Source organism: Mytilus galloprovincialis, chromosome 1, assembly GCF_965363235.1.
Source record: "Mytilus galloprovincialis chromosome 1, xbMytGall1.hap1.1, whole genome shotgun sequence".
NCBI lineage: Eukaryota > Metazoa > Mollusca > Bivalvia > Mytilida > Mytilidae > Mytilus > Mytilus galloprovincialis.
The window spans coordinates 27475502-27482725 of NC_134838.1; the positions used below are offsets into that span (position 1 = coordinate 27475502).

General features: G+C 38.4%; 1 long non-coding RNA gene across 1 annotated transcript; it reads right to left on the reverse strand.

Moving 5' to 3' along the window:
- Positions 1-6251: 6251 nt before the first annotated feature.
- LOC143073403 (uncharacterized) lies at positions 6252-6811 on the reverse strand. Its single transcript, XR_012977497.1, has 2 exons — positions 6697-6811; positions 6252-6296 (listed from the first exon to the last, which is right to left on the reverse strand). It is a non-coding gene; the product is annotated as an uncharacterized LOC143073403 (long non-coding RNA).
- Between the last annotated feature and the right edge of the window lie 413 nt (positions 6812-7224).

Genomic DNA, 7224 nt, shown 5'->3' on the forward strand with positions numbered 1-7224 from the left:
CTTACATCGTGGCATCAGAAGGATTGTCCAAGAGAAAATTCACGTGACTTGACGGAAGTTTATGAAAATTGTAATACAAAAAATAAGTCCGGTTTCTTTCCGGAAAATAAATGAATGTGAAACATGGGACATGACACTCCGCGCCTGATATTATCTATATCACATTATAATGACGGAGTCAAAAATGTATCTAGTTCTATAATAATACACAACAACAAATATCAACAAGTCAAATTGTCCATCATATTGTTAGTTTGGCAAAAGTACATTGAAACTACATATTGTTAGTTTGGTAATAGTACAATCAACTCGTTCACGGGCCTTGTGAATGTTTTCCTGTCTTTTCCTAAACGAACATCGACCTTGCGCACACGTTTGTCATCGCTTGTGTGTGTTTTAATAATGATTCCCACTGGCCATTCGTTCCTGTGTAGAGATTTATCGCACATGAGAACAACATCACCTTCTTGTACGTTTTTACGGTCCTGTTGCCATTTCTTACGAGATTGTAAAGATGGTAGAAATTCAGATTTCCATCGGTACCAGAACTGATGTGCGAGATGCTGAGTACCTTTCCACTGCTTCTTGAAGAGATCCTTGGAACTGAAGTCTTCTAGATGAAAAGATCGAACAGTGTGATCAGTTTTCAAGGTGAGTATTGTTGCAGGAGTTAACGGAAATGGAACTTCAGGATCATATGATATAGGCAAAAGAGGTCGAGCATTGATGATGGAAGAGACTTCTGCAAATAGTGTAGCAAGCATATCGTGTGTCAATTGTTTGACATCAAGTAGGATAGCGTCGAGTATCCGTCTAGCAACACCTATCATCCGTTCCCAGATTCCTCCCATGTGGGAGGAATGGGGAGTGTTAAAAATCCAATTTATTCCTTTTTCATTTAAGTACTGTTTGATTGGTCGATCCTCAACACTTATAATATTAATATTCAAGTCCTTCACAGATCCTATGAAGTTCGTACCACAGTCTGAACGTATAATCTTAACTTCTCCTCTGATTGCACAAAACCATCTAAGTGCATTAATAAAACATGATGATGTCATCTCTTCCAGTATTTCGATGTGAACGGCTCGCACAACAAGACACGTTAACAAGAGTGCCCATCTTTTAGAGTTAGCTTGTCCCCCTCGAGTACGGCGTGTAGAAACTGTCCACGGACCAAATAAATCGATACCAATGTATGTAAACGGAGGCGCAGGGTCAAGCCTATCGAAAGGCAGATCTACCATTTTTTGGAATTCTTGTCTGCCACGGAGTTGACGACATCTCACACACTTGAATACATACGATGTCACAACACGTCTTCCTCCCAACAACCAGAAACCCGCCTTTCGAATCTCATTTTCAGTGAATTGTCGCCCCTGGTGAAAGATTCGTTCATGAAAATGTCCTACCAGCAAAACGGCAATGTGACCTTTGGGAACAATAATAGGATTCGCTTCAGATATCGAAAGGTCCGCGTTTCCCAATCTCCCTCCAACCCGCAAAAGTCCAAACTCATCCAAGTAAGGGGAGAGATTCAAGATTTTACTGTCTTTATGCAATGGTTCCCCAAATGACAAAGCTGAAATTTCATCAGAAAAGAACTCCTTCTGAACGGCTTGAAGAATGAAATGTTGACTCTCCTCACGAGTAACTTGCCTTCTATTCTTTTCTTGACTGAAACCGATAGTTCTTAACTTAGTTTTCAACGTGGTGACGGCTCGTACAAGACTGATTCATGTGGAGAAATTTTCAAATCTATGAATTTCGAAAAGAACCTTGCCAACAGTTGTTTTCAAAATTCGTACTACACAGTCTTCATCCGGTGTAACTAGTGGAAATGATGACGGAACTTCATCGATGTGATCTATAAATGAAGCATTTGGGCCTTTCAACCAAAGACTATTTGGGAGATCTACGGCAGAGATAGAATTGCGAGTAGCATCGTCAGCTGGATTTTGATTAGTTGGCACATATTTCCATTGTGTGCAAGATGTTGACTTTCTAATACGGTCTACGCGATTTCTAACGTACACAAAGAATCGCTTGGTTTCATTGTAGATATATCCCAACGTTACCTTACTGTCTGTAAAGAACGTAACGTTTTTAAAGTCTGTGTCAAGCTCTTCTTGAACTGTTTCAAAGATTTCGACACCTAGAACAGCAGCACACAATTCGAGCCGCGGAATTGTGTGTCCATGTTTTGGGGCTACTTTAGCTTTTCCTAAAATGAATCATATTTCTTGTTGACCACTATTGTCAATTGTACGCACATAAGCCACTGCTGAAACGGCTTTTTCCGAGGCATCAGAAAATACCAGTAAATCTCGATGATGAATACCAGAGAGGTCTCCTCCATAAGTACGTGGAATTTGAACATTTTCCAACAGTTTCAATGAGTTTTTCCAAGTTTCAAACTTTGCACGAAATTCATCTGGCATTGGTTGATCCCAATCCAACTGCTCGGTCATTGCCTCGCGCAAAAGAAGTTTTCCGGCCAATGTCACTGGGGAGGCAAACCCAAGAGGATCGTAAAGTCCATTGATGATCGATAATACGCCTCTCCTTGTATATGGCTTCTCGTCCTGTATTACACGGTAAGTAAATGCATCGTCACGTAGATTCCAACAGACACCAAGACTCCTCTGAAGAGGAAGCTCGTCACATTGATTAAAGTCAAGTTTCTTCAAGTCCTTTGCTAAGTCATCCTTCTCAAATGCCGACAAAACTTTCCTTGAATTTGAGCAAATTTTGTGTAGCCGTAAATTTCCTTCTTCTAGTAGAGCTGATTTAGCTCTTTTGAGCAAACTTACTGCTTCTTCACTCGAACTGTGTGAGGACAGCGCGTCATCAACATAGAAGTTACGATAAATGTATTCCTTGACATCCATGCCCGACATTTCACCAGCAATATCGGCAGTTTTCTGTAAACCACAGGTAGCCACGGCAGGGCTGTTGCCAAAGACGTGCACTTTCATTCTGAAATCCACAAGTTCTTTCGTGAGGTCGTTATTCTCGTGCCAAACGAAACGTAAGTAATCTCTGTGGTCACTACGCACATAAAAACTATAAAACATTTGTTGCAGGTCAGCTATCACAGCAACTTTCTCCGTCCTAAATCTAATGAGCACACCAAGCAAATTGTTAGTTAGATTAGGACCGGTCATTAAAACATCATTAAGGGATAGCCCCTGAAACTTAGCTGATGAGTCGAATACGATTCGTATACGGTCCTTTTTCTGTGGATGGTAGATCCCGAATAAAGGTAGGTACCAACATTCACTATTTGGTTCTAGTACTGGAGCACGTTCTGCATGCCCATTTTCAAACAGAGCTGTCATGAATTCATTAACGTGCTGTCTCTTAACGGGATCCTTCCTAAGAGTTGCGTCAAAGCTCCTGGCCCTGTGCAAGGCTTGTGTGCGGTTGTTGGGTAACTGTTTACGATTAGGTTTGAAGGGAAGTGGTGCTATCCAATTATGACTGTTGTCGTCTCTTTTCATTTCAGTGTCCATCAGTTCTAAAAAGCGTCGATCTTCTATCGATAAACTCGGTTTGTCGTCATCTTTCGTAATCTTAAACAGGTGTTTGTCTTGTTCACAATCAGAAACATGAAATTTACTACTACAAGGTTCTAGCACTGAAGACTTTCCATTAACATCTATAAAAGTTTTCAAAACGCTTGCATCTTTGGGAATGTGAGCACCGTCTAAGCACGATTCACCGACAATAATCCATCCTAATTTTAATCTTTGTGCGTATGGCTGATATAGCTTGCCAATCTTTTGATCCAATACGTGGTGCGCTTGCATCAAATCTCTACCAATAAGAAGTAATATTTTCGCCTCAGCATCAAGAGGAGGTATGAATTGAGCAATGGATGCAAGGTGTTGGTAATTAGCAGCTACGTCACAGGTAGGTATATCATTTCGATTATTCGGTATCATGTCACACTCAATGAGAGTAGGAAGCTCAAGATTCTGTCCATCTAGAGATTGCACAACAAAACCACTTGCCCGTCTGCCTTTCATCATAACTTTACCGCTACAACTACTTAATGAATATTGTCTCGACTCTGCTTCGATGCCAAAGTAATCAAGTATGTTTCCATGCACATGTGAGGAATTGCTTTGTTCATCTATAATCGCGTATATACGCATGTGTGAGTTTGGTTTCTGTGCGTGTAATATGTCTAATAATACAATTTTCGCACATGATTTTCCTACGCCGCCTTTGCAAACTTCAGTGCATTTTGAATTAACTTCCTCCTTTGGGGAGTTCTCCTCGCCATAATTTGAGACACTTGCTTCTGGCTTTGATTTAATTCCATCTTGAGATTCAATTTTGAAGACATGCATAGCTGTAGTATGTGAAGTTCCTTTACATTCCGAACACTTGATGTTTTCGTGACAGTCTTTCCCGAGATGCTTTGAAACACAACATCTAAAACAGATACCGTGCTGTTTTAAAAGTGATCTTCTTTCATCCTATGTCTTGTGTCGAAAAACACGACAGTCATCAAGAGAATGATTCGCATTGTGAATGATACATTTAGGAGTGTTAGTGTTGTTATCAATTTCCGTTTTTACTACTGAAACATTACGATAATTGGTTTTAGGTTCATGAGACATTCCACTAAATTCAAAGTCAAAACTTGGGTCATTCATTTCTTCTGCCATTTCAAGAACAAAGTCACAAAAGAAGGTAAAAGGTGGAAAAATGACACAATGTTTTCTTTTGTAAGAGGCTGCACGATCACGCCATTTACTTTGTAATCCTGCTGGTAACTTTGAAATTGGCGGATTAACACCCATAGATGTATCATAAAAACTCAGCAGTGCAGAATATTCAGGTTTTTCCTTTACTGCTTGAATCTCAGCCAGAACATCTGAGAGTTCATAAAGTTTGTTTTTGTCCTTGTAAGTGATTTTCGGCATAGAACTTAACTTCATTTTTAACGCAGTTTCTGCTTTCTCTGGTGATCCATAACGACTGTCCAAACGATTCCACGCACGTTCGAGTGCGCTTGTCGGATAACCTGCGTTAGCTACTTTGATGCTTATCACTTGTTTCCTCGAGTTTACACCTGTATACTGTAACAAAAGGTCCAATTCCTCGGTGGCGGTGGCACCAATTTCATGTACAACACATTTAAATGTGTCCTTCCACGAGACATAGTTTTCTGGGCAATCATCGTATTTATGTATTCTCGATGAAAGTAAATCCTTCTTCATCAGAAACATAGCGAAATTGTTGTTAACATCTCCTTGCTTAACATGCCTAATAATCTGACCAGTCTCTTTTGTTGTTAGCAGATTGCTAGGTTTAAAACTAGGAACAGAAGGATCAAGTTGAGACGGCTTTGAAATATATTTCTCTTTGTCATTCTCTTTACTCAGAATTTTATTTTGGTCTTCAACATACATTTTCGTTAATTGGATTTTTACAATTTCTGATCCATTGTCACTAGATTCTGACTCAGTTTCATCTTCTTCAATTGCATTTAACTCGGCCATAGCAACAGCTGCCTCTTTTCTAGCTGATAAACCTTTCTCCTTAGCCGCGAGTTTGGCCTTTTCAATAATGCATGTAGCTTCATATTCTGCCTTTTGTGTCAGCAAGTCTGATTCTTCTTGTGCAAATTCTAATTTCTTACGTGCAGTTTCTGCAAAAATCTTTGCCTTTTGTCGCAGTACTGAACTGTTACTTGATCTAAGAGAAGCTTTGGAGAATGTTTTCTTTGAAGTTTTCTTGTGAGAGTTAACAGAAGGTTCTTTGAGTGTAGATTTCGGTTGAAATTCTGTTGTCTCAGCAATACTTGATCGGATAAGTCCTTCCACTTAGTAGACAAAGTCTTCCCTAAATTTCGTGTGTTCTTCTAGTTCACTTGTCGCTTCATCTGTTTTCGTATGCGTAAGAAAACTGATGTAGTCATCAGACTTTTTAATGTATTTTTCTAATGATAGTTTGAGTAATTCTAACGTATCATGGTCCATTTGTCCAGAAGTAATTTTAAAACAGTGTTCGTCTATCTTACTTGAAACACGTTTTAAAGTTTTCATGTGTTTATCCATTGTTGTGTGAAACAACTCAAGTCCTTTTTCCGTCATTGTATGTTCTCTCTGTTTTGAATCATCAACATTTTCTGCTGTATCCATGCTGATTAATGATCTTTTCACTGTGACTGCCTAGACGCAGTCCAGCTAAACCTATGTGCTAAATCGTTAGGGACTAACAAATCAAAGTCAATACTGTGAGATAGTATTTATTCCGTTGCACATCTATATGGTGAAAAGCTACAATAAAACAAAGACAATCGATATAAAAACAGCTAATGTAACATTTCAGACAAATCAACAAAAATAGTATCAAATAATAGAAAATGTAATGTACCTCTAATGGAAACATATATTTCAAAATAAGAATTCAGTATACAAACTTCATATATTCAAAGTATCAACTTATTCGCAAAAAAGCAATTTATCTACTGTCAAGTTTACACACAGTGACATTTCTGACCAAATTCCAACTGAAAACATATTATCGATTCACACTTTGCTCACAGTGATTTCGAATTCGCATGTGGTTATCAAAAATTGTTTGCATCGTCAAAAACTTATAAAAACAATTGCAGTCTATCAAAATGAATGTGTTTACACTATATATACATAAAAAAGGTAAGTATAAGTGACTTACATCGTGGCATCAGAAGGATTGTCCAAGAGAAAATTAACGTGACTTGACGGAAGTTTATGAAAATTGTAATACAAAAAATAAGTCCAGTTTCTTTCCGGAAAATAAATGAATGTGAAACATGGGACATGACACGTCGAATAACTAACATGGCGATACGCTACTTTGTGTTTCTCCCAAAGGAGGGAAATAAGAAAGTTAAGGCTCAAATTAGGCTTTACTGAATACAAGTGTGTATGTAAAATGCGAAGTTGATTCGGTGTGGTGTACAGAATTTGTTTGAAAAGACCATTTAAGTTTAGTTTGTCTTTATGCAACAATGTTTGTACTTATTGAAGAGTGAATTATTTAAAGCAAATACATTAAACACCTAAAATAGGTGGTGAACCAAACAGAACTTTGTAAAGTTTGGTGCGTTCTCTGTGAAAGAATCAGCCAAAAATGTACTGGTAAAAAGAAATAATGAAAACAAGTACATTCCTGTAACAGTGCCAATGTCAAGAGAAGTGGAGTTTGTTGCCAGATTTATTT